The 21387-nt window shown below is 39.2% G+C and overlaps 1 long non-coding RNA gene across 1 annotated transcript in view; it reads left to right on the forward strand.

Annotated features, from left to right (window-relative positions):
* Positions 1–21387, forward strand: part of LOC309658247 — a 537688-nt gene that overhangs the window by 166801 nt on the left and 349500 nt on the right. The window contains exon 4 of the long non-coding RNA XR_014262136.1: positions 11191–11327. This is a non-coding gene — a long non-coding RNA (uncharacterized lncRNA). The remainder of the gene's footprint in view (positions 1–11190; positions 11328–21387) is intronic.

The following is a 21387-nucleotide window of genomic DNA, read 5'->3' on the forward strand; positions in this document are numbered from 1 at the left end:
TTTTCATTGTCATTTGTTTCTAGGTATTTTTTGATTTCCTCTTTGATTTCTTCAGTGATCTCTTGGTTATTAAGTAGTGTATTGTTTAGCCTCCATGTGTTTGTATTTTTTACAGATTTTTTCCTGTAATTGATATCTAGTCTCATAGCATTGTGGTCGGAAAAGATACTTGATACAATTTCAATTTTCTTAAATTTACCAAGGCTTGATTTGTGACCCAAGATATGATCTATCCTGGAGAATGTTCCATGAGCCCTTGAGAAGAAAGTGTGTTCTGTTGTTTTTGGATGGAATGTCCTATAAATATCAATTACGTCCATCTTGTTTGATGTATCATTTAAAGCTTGTGTGTCCTTATTTATTTTAATTTTGGATGATCTGTCCATTGGTAAAAGTGGCGTGTTAAAGTCCCCTACTATGACTGTGTTACTGTCGATTTCCCCTTTTATGGCTGTCAGTATTTGCCTTATGTATTGAGGTCCTCCTATGTTGGGTGCATAAATATTTACAATTGTTATATCTTCTTCTTGGATCCATCCCTAGATCATTATGTAGTGTCCTTCTTTGTCTCTTGTAATAGTCTTTATTTGAAAGTCTATTTTGTCTGATATGAGAATTGCTACTCCAGCTTTCTTTTGATTTCCATTTGCATGGAATATCTTTTTCCATCCCCTCACTTTCAGTCTGTATGTGTCCCTAGGTCTGAAGTGGGTCTCTTGTAGACAGCATATATACAGGTCTTGTTTTTGTATCCGTTCAGCCAGTCTATGTCTTTTGGTTGGAGCATTTAGTCCATTTACATTTAAGGTAATTATCGATATGTATGTTCGTATTCCCATTTTCTTAATTGTTTTGGGTTTGTTATTGTAGGTGTTTTCCTTCTCTTGTGTTTCCTGCCTAGAGAAGTTCCTTTAGCATTTGTTGTAAAGCTGGTTTGGTGGTGCTGAATTCTCTTAGCTGTTGCTTGTCTGTAAAGCTTTTAATTTCTCCGTGAAATCTGAATGAGATCCTTGCTGGGTAGGGTAATCTTGGTTGTAGGTTTTTCTCCTTCATCACTTTAAATATGTCCTGCCACTCCCTTCTGGCTTGCAGAGTTTCTGCTGAAAGATCAGCTGTTAACCTTATGGGGATTCCCTTGTGTGTTATTTGTTGTTTTTCCCTTGCTGCTTTTAATATGTTTTCTTTGTATTTAATTTTTGACAGTTTGATTAATATGTGTCTTGGCGTGTTTTTCCTTCGATTTATCCTGTATGGGACTCTGTGTGCTTCCTGGAGTTGATTAACTATTTCCTTTCCCATATTAGGGAAGTTTTCATCTATAATCGCTTCAAATATTTTCTCAGTCCCTTTCTTTCTCTCTTCTTCTTCTGGGACCCCTATAATTCGAATGTTGGTGCTTTTAATGTTGTCCCAGAGGTCTCTGAGACTGTCCTCAGTTCTTTTCATTCTTTTTTATTTATTCTGCTCTGCAGTAGTTATTTCCACTATTTTATCTTCCAGGTCACTTATCCGTTCTGCCTCAGTTATTCTGCTATTGATCCCTTCTAGAGAATTTTTAATTTCATTTATTGTGTTGTTCATCATTGTTTGTTTGCTCTGTAGTTCTTCTTGGTCCTTGTTAAACTTTTCTTGTATTTTCTCTATTCTATTTCCAAGATTTTGGATCATCTTTACTATCTTTATTCTGAATTCTTTTTCAGGTAGACTACCTATTTCCTCTTCATTTGTAAGGTCTGGTGTGTTTTTACCTTGCTTCTTCATCTGCTGTGTCTTTTTCTGTCTTCTCATTTTGCTTAACTTACTGTGTTTGGGGTCTCCTTTTCACAGGCTGCAGGTTCATAGTTCCCGTTTTTTTTTTTGTTGTCTGTCCCCAGTGGCTTATGTTGGTTCAGTGGGTTGTGGAGGCTTCCTGGTAGAGGGGACCAGTGCCTGTGTTCTGGTGGATGAGGCTGGATCTTGTCTTTCTGGTGGGCAGGTCCACGTCTGGTGGTGTGTTTTGGGGTGTCTCTGGCCTTATTATGAGTTTAGGCAACCTCTCTGCTAATGGATGGGGTTGTGTTCCCGTCTTGCTTGTTGTTGGGCATAGGGTGTCCAGCACTGTAGCTTGCTGGTCGTTCAGTGAAGCTGGGTCTTGGCATTGAGATGGAGGTCTCTGGGAGATTTTCACTGTTTGATATTACGTGGAGCTGGGAGGTCTCTTGTGGACCAGTGTCCTGAAGTTGGCTCTCCCACCTCAGAGGCACAGCACTGACTCCTGGCTGGAGCACCAAGAGCCTTTCATCCACATGGCTCAGAATTAAAGGGAGAAAAAAATAGAAAGAAAGAAAGAAAGTGGGTAAAATAAAATAAAATAAAGTAAAATAAAATAAGATAAAGTTATTAAAATAAAAAATAAGTATTAAGAAAAATATTTTAAAAAGGAAAAAAAAACAACCAAAGAACTGACGGACAGAACCCTAGGACAAATGGTAAAAGCAAAGCTATACAGGCAAAATCACACACAGAAGCATGCACATACACACTCACAAAAATAGAAAAAGGGGGGAAAAATTTATCTTTGCTCCCAAAGTCCACCTCCTCAATTTGGAATGATTCGTTTTCTATTCAGGTATTCCACAGATGCAGGGTACATCAAATTGATGGTGGAGCTTTTATCCGCTGCTCCTGAGGCTGCTGGGAGAAATTTCCCTTTCTCTTCTTTGTTCCCTCAGCTCCTGGGGTTCAGCTTTGTATTTGGACCTGCCTCTGCATGTAGGTCGCCTGAGGGCGTCTGTTCTTCGCTCAGACAGGACGGGGTTAAAGGAGCAGCTGATTCGGGGGCTCTGGCTCACTCAGGCCGGGGGCAGGGAAGGGTCCAGATGCGGGGCGAGCCTGTGGCGTCAGAGGCCGGCGTGACGTTGCAACAGCCTGAGGGGCGCCGTGTGTTCTCCCGGGGAAGTTGTCCCTGGACCACGGGACCCTGGCAGTTGCGGGCGGCACAGGCTCCCGGGAGGGGTGGTGTGGATAGTGACCTGTGCTTGCACACAGGCTTCTTGGTGGCGGCAGCAGCAGCCGTAGCGTCTCATGCCCGTCTCTGGGGTCCTTGCTGGTAGCCGCGGCTCACGCCCGTCTCTGGAGCTCCATTAAGCGGCGCTCTGAATCCCCTCTCCTTGCGCACTGCAAAACAAAGAGGCAAGAAAAAGTCTCTTGTCTCTTCGGCAGCTCCAGAGATTTTCCCGGACTCCCACCTGGCTAGCCGTGGCGCACTAGCCATCTTCAGGCTGTGATCATGCAGCCAACCCCAGTCCTCTCCCTGCGATCCGACCTCCGAAACCCGAGAGTCAGCTCCCAGCCCCCGCCCGCCCCGGCGGGTGAGCAGATAAGCCTCTCGGGCTGGTGAGTGCTGCTCGGCACCGATCCTCTGTGCAGGAATCTCTCAGCTTTGCCCTCTGCACCCCTGTGGCTGCGCTCTCCTCCGCATCTCTGAAGCTCCCCACACTCCGCCACCCGCAGTGTCCGCCCTTGAAGGGGCTTCCTAGTGTGTGGAGACCTTTCCTCCTTCATGGCTCCCTCCCACTGGTGCAGGTCGCGTCCCTATTCTTTTGTCTCTGTTTTTTATTTTTTCTTTTGCCCTACCCAGGTACGTGGGGAGTTTCTTGCCTTTTGGGAGGTCTGAGGTCTTCTGCCAGCATTCAGTAGGTGTTCTATAGGAGCAGTTCCACATGTAGATGTATTTCTGATGTATTTGTGCAGAGGAAGGTGATCTCCGCGTCTTACTCTTCTGCCATCTTTAAGCTCTCCTGCCTTTAATTATTTTCTAATAATTAAGAAAATAATTTATTATTTCTAAATAATAAATTTGGAATTTTCTAATTCCAAATTTATTTTTGATGCTATTGTAAATGTAATTTTAAAAATCATTTTTTAAATTGTTGAATGGCATGTATGTAAAAATGCAAGTTTTTTTGTATATTTTTCTTATATACCCTGCAAAATTTTCAAATTTACTCTTTAGTATCTATTTTATAGATTCCTTAACATTTTCCAAGTAAGCAATTATGTCAGCTGCAAATAGAGACAGTTTTGCTTCTTCCTTTCTAATCAGTATGCCTTTTAATTCTTTTATTGGGTGGGCCAAAAAGTGCCTTTGGTTTTTTAAGTAAAAATAAAAGACACATTTTTCATTTCCACCGAGAACTTTATTGAACAACGTATTCATCCTTTTGTTCCACTACATTCTGCCATTTTTCAGGCAACTCCATAATTCCATCTTCCCGAAACTTTTTATCTTTTTGAGCAAAGAACTGTTCCAGGTGCCTTTTATAGTCTTCCAGGGAACGGAAATTTTTTCCTGTAAATGAATTTTGTAAAGACCGAAATAAATGGAAATCCGAAGGTGCAATGTGTGGTGAATACGGCGGATGAATCAGAACTTCGCAGCTAAGCTGTAACAGTTTTTGCCAGGTCATCAAAGAAACATGCGGTCTTGCGTTATCCTGATGGAAGATTATGTGTTTTCTGTCGACTAATTCTGGATGCTTTTCATCGAGTGCTGCTTTCAGTTGGTCTAATTGGGAGCAGTACTTGTTGGAATTAATCGTTTGGTTTTACGGCAGGAGCTCATAATGGAGGACTCCCTTCCAATCCCATCATATACACAACATCACCTTCTTTGGTTGCAGACCGGCCTTTGGTGTGGTTGGTGGTGGTTCATTTCGCTTGCCTCAGGATCTCTTCTGTTCCACATTGTTGTACAGTATCCACTTTTCATTTCCCGTTACAATTTGTTTTAAAAATGGAACATTTTCATTACATTTCAGTAGCGAATCTTATGCGGAAATATGTCAAGAAGGTTTTTTTCGCTTAACTTATATGGAACCCAAACATCAAAGAGATTCACATAACCAAGCTGGTGCTTTCTTTTTAATGCTTGATTTGTATATTTTGAGTATGTCAGCTATCTCCAGCGTGGTGTAACATTAATTGTTCTCAATTATTGTTTCGATTTGATTGCTATCAACTTCACCTGGTCTACCTGACTGTGGAGCATTGTCCAGTGACAAATCTCCAGCACGAAACTTCGCAAACCACTTTTGACACGTTTGATCAGTCACAGAACCTTCTCCATAAACTGCACAAATCTTTTTGTGTGTTTTAGTTGGTTTTGACCTTTCTTGAAATAATAAAGCATAAGATACTGAAAATGTTCCTTTTTTCTTCCATCTTCAGTATTAAAATGGCTACACAAAAATTCACCAATTTTGATGTCTTTTTTTAAATGCACGCTGATATGGCTGCTGTCACAATACAATCTAACAAAATTGTTTCGAATGAAGTTAAAAACAACTAAGTGCTGCTAGAGCCATCTTACGGAAAAAAAAGAACGAACATTTTGGCCCACCCAATACTTGCCTTATTGCAATAGATGGATCTCCATTCAATAGGTGTAGTGAGGATTGGCATTTTTGTCTTATTCTTGTTTAGTGAGAAAGTGCCCAATATTTCACCATACAGTGTAATGTCAGTTATTGGTTTTTCATAGATTCCCTATATCAGATGAAGTGAGTTCTTTTCTGTTCCTAGTTGACTGAGGGTTTTAATCATGAATGGGTGTTACATTGTGTCAAATGTTTATTCTTCATCTATTGAGATTATCATATGGATTTTTGTTTTTAGTCTGAACATGGTAAGTTATGTATATTGATTTTCAAATGTTAAACCAACCTTGCATACCTCAGATAACCCTGCTTGCTAATGGTGTGTTATTCTTTTTATGTATTGCTCAAAACATTTGACTTTTAAAAAAATGATGCTTGTGTACATATTTTTGAGAAATGTTGATTTGTGCTTTTCTTTTTTGTCATATCTTTATCAGGTTTGCTATTAAGATTATGTCAGCTTCATAAAATAAGAATTGTTTTCCCCTTTTTAATTTTATGATAGAGTTAGCATGAGATTTGTGTTATTCTTCCCCTAAATGTGCAACAGACTGCATCAGTGACAGACTGATCTAGGCCCATCTATCTGGGCCTACAGTTTGGGATGGTGTTTAATAATGAATTTGATTACTTAATAGGGTTATTCATATTTTCTGTTTTGTTTCAGTCGTGGTAAGTTGTCATTTTCAGAAAATTTGTTCCTTTCATCTCAGTTATTAAATTTGTTAGCATAAAATTGTTCATACTATTCTTTTATTATCTAATTAATTCCAGTTTTAATGTTCATTTTTACACATAACTTTAAAAAAATTCTAACAGGACAGATATTTTTGTGGTACTTTTTAATTTATTTTTTGTTTAAATAAACTTTTAATTTTAGAATAGTTTTAGATCTACAGAAAAGTTGCAAAGATATTACAGAGAGTTCCCAAATACCCTTCACCGAGTTTTTCCTATTATTTACATCTTATATTACTATGGTACATTTGTTACCACTAAGAAACCAACATTAGTTCATTACTATTAACTAATCTCCATACTTTATTCGAATTTTAGTAGTTTTTTAATACTGTCCTTTTTCTATTCCAGAATCATCCAGGAGACATTACATGTCTCCTTAACCTTCTTTGGTCTATGCTAGTTTCTCAGACTTTCTGTTCTTGTGTTTTGTTTGTTTGTTTTTGTCTTTTGATGACCTTAACAGTTTTGAAATCAAGCTTTTTTATAGAATGTCTCTCATTTTGGTTTTGTTTGAAGTTTTTCCTCATGATTAGTATATGGTTGTGGAAGATCACAGAAGTGAAATGCCATTCTCATTATATCATATCAAGAGAGTATACTGTCAGCATAACTTATCACTAGTGATGTTAACCTTGATCACCTGGTGGAGGTAGTGCTTGTCCGGGTCGCCACTGTAAAGCTACTTTTTTCATCCTTCCATACTCTTACTCTTTGGAAACAAGTCACTAAGCACAGCTCACACTCAGGGATGGAAGTTAAGTCCCACCTCCTTGAGGGGCAATATCTACTCAAATTATTTGGAATTCTTCTGTAGAGGAGATCTATCTCTTTTATGGGAGTTTTTTTTTTTTCCCTTTACTATACCATAAAAATTTAAAATTTCTAATTGTATTATATTGACATCAAGTAGCGTGGCCAAATTGTCCCCACTTCACCCCACCCCCACCCCCACCTTCCCTTTCTCTCCAATCCAGATTAGAAGTTCAATTATACTGGTGAGCAAAACTGATCAGTTTTGTTGATTGATATAAACATTGTGGTATTTATGAGAACTTGTTGCCATTTTGCTTCCTTCTTCACATGAGGCTACTGGTCACTAAAATAACGATAATTTATCAGCAACATCAACAGTTTAAACCCCAGTATGGAAGTTATAAGGCTGCATAGCAGACAATATCATAATGCCTTTTACTCATAAACATTCTCAACTGGGGATGAGTGTTCATGATGTTTGAAACATTTATTGAATTTTCAGAGTGTCATGACCATACTGTTTTTGGTGTGGGTGGAAGCGAGTAATTCTACTTTTGAATCATAGAATAACAATGAAGGTTTTTAAAGAGAAGGAATGAGAATAGTAGATGCTATTTTGGCTCTGAACAAAAATGCCCAGTGAACTCTGCCTGCTGCCATCACGAGGCACCTGGTGAGAAACACCTGCTGCTCCTCTTTTCTACCATTAAAGAACTTAATGTCAGGAAGTAAAACTCTTCCATTGACACATTCAGAAAAGAAAGGGTACAAAGCCTTATATACTTGGGAAGTTTGAATAGCTTTTGAGATAATGGCTTATATCAAATGTCCTTCTCCTCAGGATGATAAATGGTATAGGTATTTTTAATGACATTAATTGTGAAGTATCTTTTGTATGAATTCCCTACCACTCCTTAGAAATAAATGGTAAAATAAATGGTATACTTATTTTGGTTGATACTCTTTCAAAGTAGTTTCCAGGCCTATACACAAGTATATGTATACTTTTACAATGCTCTACTCATACTAAATATATTATTTTAGGACAAATATCATGAGCATTTCTTCATATTATTAAAAACTTTCACATCATTTTAATGTCTACAGCATTCCAGTGAATGGAGGCACTGTAATTTAATGAGTCTCAGATTATGAAACTGTCACAAACAGTGCTAATGAGCACATCTGGATAGTCATCTTTGACATATTACTGGTTATTTCCTTAGAGCAAAGTTTCTCAAACTTGGCACTATTGACATTTTGGGAAGGAAACTTTTTGTTGCTGTTGTGGGGACTGTCCTGTGCACTTTAGGAGGCTGGGCAGCATCCCTGGCCTCTATCCACTAGATGCCAGTAGCACCTCCACTCCTCGTTGTGACAGCCAAAACAGTCTGCAGACATTGCCAAATGTCCCCTAGGAGCCAGAATTTCTCCGCCATTGAAAACTGCTGACTCAGAGTAAGTTCTTTGAAGAAGAATTTTCACATAAATGATATGCACAATTTAAAGTTAAAAAAAAAATCTATGTGGGTTTTATTTTCAATTTGAAGAAAGTAATAGGATATAGAGAGATAACTTAAAAATTTGTGAAAAAATTTTTTCCTAAACCTCTCCTACCAAAATTCTTAGAGTTGACTGTGCCCAGGGATTAATACAGCAGGGTCCTATTCCACTTTAGCTACAGAAGAATCACTCTATGTAGCAAGAGAGTGACAGAGGGAATTCCCTGGCGGTCTGGTGGTTAGGGCTCCATGCTCTCACTGACGAGGGCCCAGGTTCAATCCCTGGTCAGGGAACTAAGATCCCACAAAAAAAAAAAAAAAAAAAGAGAGAGCGATAGAAATCAGGGATATAGGAGAGAAGGCCCAACTCTCAAACTGCTTCTCATCTTTTTGACTCTACAGTATTTTGTGATCTCAGATTCTATAACCATGTTTACGCATTTTTGACTCCTAATGTTTTTCTTTTCTAGGCAGTAAAGAGGAGTAAGTGTTTAGATATTGAAATCAGTTCAACCAGATTCTGATACTATCCCTTACCAGTTTCTAACTAGTTGATCTTGGACCAGTTTAATCCTCTTTCTGTATCTGTAAAGGGTCCACCATACAGAGTTGTTGGGAACATTAAATATGAGATGTTTTAAATCTTGGCACTGAGAAAGGACTCATTAAATATTATCCACTCTCCCCCCAACAAGTTGAAAGAAGAATTATTTATTTTCTCAATTTAATTATATACTTCTAGGCCATCTGAGGAGGCATTACAACAGAAAGCATTGTCCTGAAACTTTTTCATTGGTATAATAACTCATGTGATATTAGAAATGTAAATTTCATAATTGTGTATGAGACACCATGGTAGCTGCTATTTGAGTTACTTGGAACAGTATCCCATCGGGTGAGTGTGGGAAGAAAATACTAGATGCTTGATTTTCTATGTATTTTAAATTTCATCCATTTTATTTTCTACTTTTATATTTGCTCATATTTTAATATATTAGTACAATGGTGTGATGTATATGATTTATAAGTAAATAAAAATATGTTGAGGATGCTTGTTCAAAGTTTCTTTACTGCTGGGGTGTGAGATCAACATCTATTTTGGAGACCATTGACCTGGAAGGTAGCTTTTTACTGTTTCTGTGATTTGGGATGGAGGAAAGGAGTCATACGTTTCACTGCCTGTCAGAATCCCCACAATTCACGGAGGGTTATTTCAACATCGTTATGCATGAAGTTTCATCATTCTTGTGGTTTTCAATAACAGTTGAGGCATGTTTTAAATGTTCCCACCCCAGTCTCTCTTTCAAGATTGATTGGAGTAGGAAGCAGGATGAAGTATTTTCCTATGTCACTGATAGTACCTGGGAAGATGTTATTTCCCTCTGTTTTGAAAATGGAAAATAAAATACTACCTTTCTCTTTTGAAAAAACCTAAGCTAGGTATTAGGGGACAACAATGTCCAAATTAAATCTTCTCCTTGTGCCTTTCTTCAATTCTCCCTTGAATGGAATAAGGATATCTAAAAGATAATGGAGATGTATGGTAAGATTGGCGGCATGTAAAATGGTGTCAGGGTTCAGAAGGTGTTGGAAAGGAGTGGGCTGTGTGTTTGTGTGTGTGTGCTCACACGCACACTCGTGTTTGAATGGGAGAACCAACATTCATGGGTTCCAGGTGTCTGACAGGTTCTTTACATGGAACATTTACATCATCCATATTCACCCTCATACAACCAAGACATGGGAGAAGAGAATTTTTTGCCCTTCTCATGGTAAAAATTTTCAACATAAAGAAAAGATAAGGTGGAAAGTTAAGGTCCTGTTGTATCCCACATTGGCCCTTCTCCCACTCCACAGGCTATCAGTATTTTGTGTATTTTGTACTTCCAGAAATTTCTATGTCTACAAGGAAAAAAATACATATACAGCCTTTTCACAAATAAGATCATAATGTGCAAATAGAACTCATATTAAAGATTTGTTATCAAACTGCTTTTCCTCACTCTGCAATAAAATTGGGATATTTTCCATATCAGTATATATAGATTTACCTCATTTTTTCTAGAGGCTTCATGGCATTCCATTGCATGGATTTACTATAATAAATTTAGCTACTTTCTTATTCAACACTGTAATATTTTTCTTTGGCTGCGTTGGGTCCTCGCTACTGCGCACAGGCTTTATCTAGTTGCTCCGCTACGGTGTGTGGCTTCTTATTGCGGTGGGCCTCTCCTGCTGCAGACTATGGGCTCCAGGCATGCAGGCTTCAGCAGTTGTGGCACGCGGGCTCAGTGGTTGTGGCTCACGGGCTCTAGAGCGCAGGCTCAGCAGCTGTGGTGCACGGGCTTGGTTGCTCTGCGGTATGTAGGATCCTCCCCGACCAGGGCTCGAACCTGTGTCCCCTGCATTGGCAGGCGGATTCTTAACCACTGCGCCACCAGGGAAGCCCCAACACTATAATATTTTTTGCATATATCTTTGACTACTTTTCTAGGGATACATTTATAGAAATGGAATTACTGGCTCGAAAGGTATGCATGTTTAAAATTTAAATCCATCATGAGTACATCAATTTATCTACCCACAAGTGAGACATTTAAAACAATTCATATTGTTTAAATTTTATGGGCAAAAAAGGCATTTAATTTTTCTCTTAATTTTTTCTTTCAAATATTGAGTGATATTGTGCATCTCAAAGAGGTCATTTGTAAACATGACTGAGGTTAGGGCTCTTTCTATAGTATGTTTGTTGCATCCTACTCTGTTTCTATACTTAGGGTCGCCAGAGAAGCCAGAGTGGAGACTGCAGGGAGTACGGGTTTGAATGAACTTTGGCTGCTCCATCAAGCATGCTGATCACTGAGGAAACATCAGAAGCCTCACCCAAGTGACTCATCCCCCAAATCCAACAGAGGTAATAGAATAACTTACATTGCACAGCCTTTTGGCTATTTAGTTGGATGTATGAGATCAACGGTGCACACTTTCTCTGCTGGATTTTGCTTTGGGAAAGAGACTTATTGGTTAGATGTCACATTGCAATGCAGTCAGGGGCTTTGGGACCTGATTCCCAATACTCAGAAGCATAGAGAAAAATTATTTAACATCTTGGCCTCAGGTAACAATATCTACTTCATGGAGTTGCGTCAGGTATCAAATTCTATGGGGATGTACTACTGTCCACTGCATTAACTATCCTTCATGTTGTTTCATTATTTTCTGAGGCTGTACTTTGTATTGGATGGTGAAAAGCTTGAGGCTAGAGATAACTAAGGTGGCGGTTTTAAGAGGCACATGAAATAAAAACGTGAGAGGTCGTGCACGTGGATTATTGGATGTCAAATGTATAATATAGCTTTATATATGTAGTGTTACCTGGATTGGACTCATGTGCTATAATTAGTTTTACATTTATTACTATCTTTTTTGTGAAATTCAGATAGTCTGACTAGTTTATATTCTCTAAACATTTCTTGTTTTACTCTTTCATCAGATTCCCCTCTTAAAATTCACTGCATGGTCTCCACAGACAAGAAGTGAAGGTTTTGCATTGCTACAGCCTCTCAGTTAAAAGACAGGGAATCCACATTTTTCCTCATTTTACTCTTAGGCTGCCAGTATGTTTTATAGTCTCCCACACACTTTTCTTCTCTCAAAGACATTTTCAAGTTTAATAATGTATTTTTTAAAAGTCAGATAATTTTCAGGTAATAAAATTCTGGAATCCTGCAGACTTTAAAAGAAATACAAAGAATTAAAAAAAAAACCTCACATACCGAGCCATTTACCATGTCTATCTAAAAATTACAGCTACCCATTAGTAAGTTGCCTTATTATAGAATTGCTGATATTACCTACTTTTTAAAAACATTAAAATAAACTTCTTTGGAAGTGATGTTATTTACTAAAAAAAACAAGGCAGAATAAGGCATATATCTAAGTTGGTTTAAAATTGAAGTATATTTTATGTAAAATGGGACATTTTAAAGAATAATCTGAACAGGGAAGTCTTTTCCTACATAAATATCTTATAACTTCGTACTGTGTAATATGGGAGTTTTCCCTGTTATTTTGTGGTTTTGAGAAGTATAGCTCTTAGTTAAAATGTACCAATTTGAAGGTTTCTTAGCTTTCATTATGAGGGTACAGTGACCAAAAAAAAATCACGTGTCTCATAGTATTCTTTGTACTGCATGTAGTCTGGTCAAATGGAATCATCTACTTCAAAAGTTATTGTGAAAGAAAACTGAAAAAGAATAAATTGTGTGTAATTGTGTTAAAGAATAAGCTTTTACTGATCAGTTAGAAAATAACAAAGACATATTCGCTGTCCGTGCCTGGGTAGTCAGTGGGGGGTTAGTAATATTATTTTATACAAGAAAGAATATTTTTTAAATGTGTTAAGTTGTTCTTTACTGAAGGGCATGAGAACATTGCATAATCTTTAACTCCTGCCAGAGAGGCTTTGTCACTGGGTGCAACCATTTTTATAGTCTATTCATGTATTCAACCAGCATTTATTGAAGCTCTCTTCTTCTTTTTTTTTTTTTTTTAAATTATTTATTTATTTATTTACTTATTTATGGCTGTGTTGGGTCTTCGATTCTGTGCGAGGGCTTTCTCTAGTTGCGGCAAGCGGGGGCCACTCTTCATCGCGGTGCGCGGGCCTCTCACTATCGCAGCCTCTCTTGTTGCGGAGCACAGGCTCCAGGCGCGCAGGCTCAGTAGTTGTGGCTCACAGGCCTAGTCACTCCGTGGCATGTGGGATCCTCCCAGACCAGGGCTCGAGCCCGTGTCCCCTGCATTGGCAGGCAGACTCTCAACCACTGCGCCACCAGGGAAGCCCATGAAGCTCTCTTCTTTTTATTCACTCTGCTAGGTACAGAGTTTGGGGTGAACCACGTTAGGGGTAAAAAAAACTCAAGAAAGCACACTGCCTTAAGTATTGACAAGCTTGAGGATGGGAGAGTATAGAGAGACTATCATGTAAATAATAAATGATAATACAAAGAAGAATGAGAAGTAGTCATCAAAGGTAAAAATGACATAATAATAAGTGCTAATATTAGCATAGTGTTTACTAATTGCCCATCATTAACTAAGGAGTTGACTCTGCACAGTGGGTCTTAGGTCATTTCCCCAGCATCCATTCCCCTCTCCGTCTCCATCTCATACTTACTGTGCAGTTTATAGGCAGATAAATATTTTCCAGGGTTTGTAATCCCCTCTCCTATACTATGGTCCATTTGAGCAGGTCTGAGCCAATTAGTAATTCCTCTGATCCAGGCAATGGTTCCAGAATGGGCTTTTTATTCACACTGACAATGGGACCTGAGAGGTTTTCTAAGAATGTCTGGAAAAGTTCTCCATTACTATTCTGGGAGAGCTTTTCGAAGTGATCATTTTCTTCACTCCTTTGTTTTGGATGAGGAAGCCTATAATCCAATGATAGACTCTCATAAGCATGAGGGAGAACCAGCCTTAAACTGAATCTGACACCTTAGAAGACAGAACAGAGGGAGAGAGATTAGATCCTTGATCCATGGCTGAACCACTGAATCAATCCAAGCCTGAAGCCTACCTTTCCTCTGGACTTTGAGAAAAGCGAGCCAATAAAACACTTTTGTTTTTTTATGCTAGTCTGAGTTGGGCTTTCTCTTACCTTCAAATAGTCTAAATTATACTAAGGAGGTTTCTTTTTCAGTCTTCATAACAACCCTATGAAATAGATGATATTATTGTCATCATTTTATGGATGAGGAAGCTGAGGCCTGGAAAGTTCAATAGCTTGCACTGAACCACGAAAGTAGTAAGTGGTAAAGCCAGGGCTTTACCTGTGGAGTTTAATCCAGACACCATATTCCTAAGCACCACGTCCTATTGCTTGCCATGCTTTGGGGTTGCAAAGAGAATGTCAGTCAAGTTGTAGGAAAATTATCCCAGTGCTGGAAGCACTGGCTTTGGGCCTGTAGGTGGGACTTAAATCAGCACGAGATGGAGCTGAGGCAGCAGATTTGGAGTAGAGGGGGCCAAGTGGCTGTGGCTGGGGGTCTAGTCCATGTGTGGCCTCTCAGCGGGGGAGGGGCAGCACCAACAGGAAAGCTTGGAGGTCCCCCAGAGGCTAGAAGACAAAGAGGGAGATCAGAAAAGGGTGGCATGGTCAGACAGAGGAAGTTCAAAGGAGAGAGGAGTCCTTGAATGGCAATGGTGAATCAGCAGAGGAAGCAGAAATACTGAGATTGATAATTGATAATGACCTACTTCTAGTCGCTGAGATTTTGGGATGATGGGACTAGGGGTGGATTAGAGGGGGGCGAGGGGGAGGAAAGATGACATCACCAGGATCTGTGTACACTTGAGAGTTCAGTAGTATCATCTGGACAAAGCCAGGTTTCAGTTTAGGAGAGAAGGTAGAGCAAGTGTTACTAGAAGGGTTTGAGTGAGAATGTGTGTCCAAGGGTTTAAAAGAGCACAGTGAAGGGGTACTAGGGGAATGGAGGGGAGAGGGGGAGGGTAAATGAGCTGGAGAGAACACAAGCATGAGAGGGCTAGCGGGCTGGAAGCAGGTGTGTTTTGGTCAATGTATCAAAACGAACAAGGTGTGGAAATATGGGAAGGAAAGAGGCAGCTTCCCAGTTTGCATTTACACTGTGGATTCCTTTGCAGTTCTGACTCCCAATGCTTTACGTCCTGCTGGCAGAAGGGAACCGAGGTGGCTATGGCAACCTGACAAACCTCAAACAATATTAATATTCACAAACATCTCTGAAGGCTGCACTCTTTTAAAAACAACAATAATACCAGCAGTGGCAGCAGCAGCAACAACCATAGTAATTTGTAACTCTCCCCTCTGGAGAAGCACAGAGCTGCATGTATTATATTTTAAATAATCAGTCACAAATTAGCTAATTGCTGCAAACCTTAAACCTGTTTTTCCCTCCAGCTTGTCATTATCTGCAGACGTCAAAACAAGTAAAATAAATGGACCAGATTTCCTTCAGATGTTTGCCGATAATAATTGTTCTCTTAAAAAATTAAAAATTGTATAAGTCTGACAGCAAAATTCCTTCCTGTGTTGTGACTTTAAAATGTCTTTTTTTTACCTTTAAATTACTGTTCAAGATTTTTAAACTCTGCCTTGCTCCTTTTCTGAATCATCAAATCCAGTGGTTCACCTGGAGAACTGGTTAAAATTCACCTCGGAAGAGCAATTAGAAATGCACATTGCTGGTCCCTACCTTAGAGATGTAGATTTATTAGGGCTGGAGGAGGGCCCAGGAATCTGCATTTTAAATTATCTCCCTAGGTGATTCTGTTGCAGAGGTACTAGGTAAGCCTGTGAGAAACAGCTCAAGTCTTTTTAGCAGGCTGGGAGCTGTGGCAGAGGATAGGGAGGTATCAATCTTTGCTCTCAAAGTTTAGTTTTTTCTAATTCTCATTTCTCTCCTCTTCACCACAAACCCCTGGTCTTTGAGATACAGGGTTATGGAAGAAACTCAGGCACTGGCATGAGGTCTGGATTTGAATCCTAGGTGTAGAATTTCCTAAGGGTGAACTCTTGACCAGAGGCTGGTAAATTGATTCTGACTCAGTTTGTCCATCTGTGAAATGGCCCTCAGATGGTGATGTTCAGAGAGTGCCTTACTTAATATCTAGTACACGGTAAGTGCTTAAACATTCATGTTATTATGACCTTGATTTCTACTTGGCACTGACTGCCTGTGGGGTTGCCAGCGCCAAAGTGTTAGCTTTTGGAGGTTTATATCAGGGGTACTCATGCTAGGAGTTCTGTTCTTTTACTCCCACCTTTCCCTTTCTTTTTGGCTCTGAATGAAGGCTCATCGGTGAGTTGCTGAGCCCCGTCGTGGGTGGAGAAAGAGGAGTGCTACGAGACTGACAGCAGAGCAAAGAGCATGTAGGCAGTGAGGCTCCCAGAGACCTCTGATCTTGCACAGGGTGCTGAATAGGAAAGGCACAAGGCAGGATAAAGGTATGGTTCTGCACATTTACGTTGTCTGTTGAGGGCACTGAGCAGAGAAAGTAGAGACTTTGATCTGTTTCATTTCTGCCTTTCCTTCTGGAAAGTTGATAAGGTGGGGTCGTGTAAGGGCAGAGATTAGAAAAGGCTTTTCTTGTTAATGCTGTCCCTTCTGTGTCCCCTCTGTGTACTGTAGACGTAGGGACTTGGTGAGATTGTGGAGAGTTAAGGCACACCCTAGGTTCTGTGTGTACTGCTGTGCATTCCACAAAACCTGTTACCCATCCAGTGTTTTGGCATGACAGGATTTCTAGTTTCAGAATGATCATTGAACAGGATCAGTGGATGGAAGTAGATAGTTTAACTCTTGGCTTGTGTTGGAGGAGGTCACTGAGAGGTCGTGACTACCCCTTGACCTGTGACCTGGACCCAGGCATTTGGAGGATCCTCGTTCCCGCCCCGTCCTTGAAATGTCCATTCCGCCCACTGCTGCCACAGCCAGAGCCGTTTCAAGGATGCAACCTTGAGAGAGCAATGTGTTGTTGAGACCATCTGGACTGTGTATGTGACTGAATCCCACTAAGGCCTCTATATAAAGCTTTTAAGATCTGGGCAGGCAGGTGCGGAGACCTACTCACCTTGCAGCCCCTCAAGACGAACCTCCTCTGAAAGTTCCCTTGCTTATTCTAACAGCCACCTACCAATCCAGAGTGATCCGCCTCTTTCTTTGGTCTCTCTGTGCCCTCCGTGCATGAGGGACAGTTTGTGAACCAACAGCTTGGATCATGGATCCTCGAAAGAGAATTTTTTGGAAATTCTTAATTATTTCTTAATGCAGCAGCGCCAAGGGGCTTTAATTGATTCGCCGTAGATTGCAAACTGGCAGCTGTGGGCCACATTAATTCTTTTAAAAATTTTGCTTTCTTAGCAGCACTGTTTTTTAAAAAAAGAAATAGGCCACCAGTGTAAACAAATAAACAAAAGCAACTAGGACATTTCACCTAAAAATCCGTATTTCTGTCTTTTCTTGAAAAATCCAAACAAAATACATGTGGCTACAAAAGTCCATGTGGCAATATCGGCCAAGAAGCAGGGAGCACACACACCAATTTGTTACAGCCCCTACCTGGTGATTCCCACTTGGCTTGGACTTCAGCGGCTTTGGAATTTGTGACCTCAGACTTGAGAACACAAGCTGTAGGCTTAGACTGCTGGTCTTGAGTACCCACTCCTCCAGTTGCCCTGTGGAACTCGTGGTGAGCTGGTTAATCTTCTTTGTATTGTTTTCTCATCTGCAAAATAGGGATGATGATAATAATATCTACAGTATCAGATTGTTAAAAGAATTATATTAAGAGCGGTAAGAGAGTTAAAATACATGTAAATATTGTAGAACATGGTTAGTGCCAATGGTAGTTCGCTGCTATGATCATTATTATTGTTAGTTGCTTCATTAACAGCCTGTGCTACTATCTGTGGAGTGATCTCAGCCGCTCAAAGAGAGAATAAATTTTTACCAGTTAAATGATAGAAGATTTTATGACTATAGTTTTCTGCTACATAGGAGGATATTTAAAAAATACTCCTACTTAGTATTATTGCTTACTGACTGAAGACAAGAGTGAAATGAAAGAGAATAATGTGTACTTATCCTTTTATTATGAAAAATTTCAAAAATTCAAAAATTAAAAAAAAAATAGTCAAATGAGCATTTATATAACCTCAACCTAGATTCAACAATTAACATTATATCACATTTGCTTCTTCTCTTCCTCTCTCTCTCTATTTTTTCTTTTATTTAGTCTGTAGAAATCAACTCTTCATCCTAAATCCTTTTGGGAGAATCTTCTAAGAGAAAAAAAATTCCCTACAGTACTGTTGTTATACCTAAGAAAAAAATCCCTAATTTCATATATCTATGTAATCCATAGATAAATTTCCTCAGTTGTCCTACAATTATCTTATATGATTTTTAAAAGAAGGGGCCAATGAATGGTCACACATTGAAATGGCTTTTTAGTCTTATTTATTCTAAAGGAATCCATTTTTTAAAAATTGAGGTATAATTGACCTAAAAGTACACAAATTAACCGTACAGTTTGATAAGTTTAGACAGATTTACACTGTGAAACTGTCACCACAGTCAAGACAGGGAACATATACATCACCCTTCAAACTTCTTCGTTCCCCTCTTTAATCTTTCCCATCCCCCTCTTTGTCCCCCTTTCCCATCCCCAGGCAACTACTCATCTTTCTGTCCCTAGAGATAGGTGTGTGTTTTCTATCATTTCGTATAAATGGAGTCACCCAGTATGTACCATTTTGTGTCTGACTACCTTCCTTCAGCATCATTATTTTGAAATCCCTCCATGTTTTTACATATATCAATAGTTCATTCTTTCATTGCTGCATAGCATTCAGTTTTGAGGGTCTATCTATCGCAAGTTGTTTATCCATTTACTTGTTCATGGCCACCTGGATTGTTTCTATGTTTTGGCTATTTCAAATGAAGCTGCGGGAATATTTGTGTGCCAGTCTTTGTAAGGACATATGCTTTTTTTGTCTTGGGTATATTTCTAGGATTGGAATGGCTGAATCATATAGTAGGTGTATGTTTAACATTTAATTTTAAAAATTTTTTAATTTAACATCTTTATTGGAGTATAATTGCTTTACAATGTTGTGTTAGTTTCCGCTGTATAACAAAATAAATCACTAATATGTATACATATAACCCCATATCCCCTTCCTCTTGCATCTCCCTCCCTCCCACCCTTTCTATCCCTCCCCTCTAGGTGGTCACAAAGCACCGAGCTGATCTCCCTGTGCTCTGCAACTGCTTCCCACTAGCTACCTGTTTTACATTTGGTAGTGTATATATGTAAATGCTACCCTCTCACTTCGTCCCAGCTTGACCCTTCCCCCTCCCCATGTCCTCAAGTCCATTATCTATGTAGCGTCTTTATTCCTGTCCTGCCCCTAGGTTCATCAGAACCATTTTTTTTTAATTCCATATATATGTGTTAGCATACGGTATTTGTTTTTCTCTTTCTGACTTACTTCACTCTGTATGACAGACTCTAGGTCCATCCACCTCACTACAAATAACTCAATTTCGTTTCTTTTTATGGCTGAGTAATATTCCATTGTACATATGTGCCACATCTTCTTTATCCATTCATCTGTCGATGGACACTTAGGTTGCTTCCATGTCCTGGCTATTGTAAGTAGAGCTGCAATGAACATTGGGGTACATGACTCTTTTTGAATTATGTTTTCTCAGGGTATATGCCCAGGAGTGGGATCGCTGGATCGTATGGCAGTTCTATCTTAGTTTTTTAAGGAACCTCTGTACTGTTCTCCATAGTGGCTGTATCAATTTACATTCCCACCAACAGTGCACAAGGGTTCCCTTTTCTCTACACCCTCTCCAGCATTTATTGTTTGTTGATTGTTTGATGATGGCCATTCTGACCGGTGTGAGGTGATACCTCATTGTAGTTTTGATTTGCATTTCTCTAATGATTAGTGATGTTGAGCATCTTTTCATGTGTTTGTTGGCAATCTGTATATCTTCTTTGGAGAAATGTCTATTTAGGTCTTCTGCCCATTTTTGCATTGGGTTGTTGGGTTTTTTGATATTGAGCTGCATGGGCTGCTTGGATATTTTGGAGATTAATCCTTTGTCAGTTGCTTCGTTTGTACATATTTTCTCCCATTCTGAGGGTTGTCTTTTGGTCTTGTTTATGGTTTCCTTTGCTTTGAAAAGCTTTTAAGTTTCATTAGGTCCCATTTGCTTATTTTTGTTTTTATTTCCATTTCTCCAGAAGGTGGGTCAAAAAGGATCTTGCTGTGATTTATGTCATAGAGTGTTCTGCCTATGTTTTCCTCTAAGAGTTTGATAGTGTCTGACCTTACATTTAGGTCTTTAATCCATTTTGAGTTTATTTTTGTGTATGGTGTTAGGGAGTGTTCTAATTTCATTCTTTTACATGTGGCTGTCCAGTTTTCCCAGCACCACTTATTGAAGAGGCTCTTTTTTCTCCACTGTATGTTCTTGCCTCCTTTGTCATAAATTAGGTGACCATATATGCGTGGGTTTATCTCTGGGCTTTCCATCCTGTTCCATTGATCTATATTCCTGTTTTTGTGTCAGTACCATACTGTCTTGAATACTGTAGCTTTGTAGTATAGTCTGAAGTCAGGGAGCCTGATTCCTCCAGCTCCGTCTATTTTTCTCAAGATTGCTTTGGCCACTTGGGGTCTTTTGTGTTTCCATACAAATTGTGAAATTTTCGTTCTACTTCTGTGAAAAATGCCATTGGTAGTTTGATAGGGATTGCATGGAATCTGTAGATTGCTCTGGGTATTATAGTCATTTTCACAATGTTGATTCTTCCAATCCAAGAACATGGTATATCTCTCCATCTGTTTGTATCATCTTTTATTTCTTTCATCAATGTCTTATAGTTTTCCACATACAGGTCTTTTGTCTTCCTAGGTAGGTTTATTCCTAGGTATTTTTTTCTTTTTGTTACAATGGTAAATGGGACTGTTTCCTTAATTTCTCTTTCTGATTTTTCATCATTAGTGTATAGGAATGCAAGAGATTTCTGTGGATTAATTTTGTATCCTGCTACTTTACCAAATTCATTGATTAGCTCTAATAGTTTTCTGGTAGCATCTTTAAGATTCTCTGTGTATAGTATCATGTCATCAGCAAACAGTAACAGCTTTACTTCTTCTTTTCTGATTTGGATTCCTTTTATTTCTTTTTCTTCTCTGACTGCTGTGGCTAAATCTTCCAAAACTATCTTGAATAGTAGTGGTGAGAGTGGGCAACCTTGTCTTGTTCCTGATCTTAGAGGAAATGGTTTCAGTTTTTCACCATTGAGAACGATGTTGGCTGTGGGTTTGTCATATGTGGCCTTTATTGTGTTGAGGTAAGCTCCCTCTATGTCTACTTTCTGGAGAGTTTTTATCATAAATGGGTGTT

Source organism: Balaenoptera physalus (genome assembly GCF_965194825.1).
Source record: "Balaenoptera physalus genome assembly, chromosome: 3".
Taxonomy (NCBI): domain Eukaryota; kingdom Metazoa; phylum Chordata; class Mammalia; order Artiodactyla; family Balaenopteridae; genus Balaenoptera; species Balaenoptera physalus.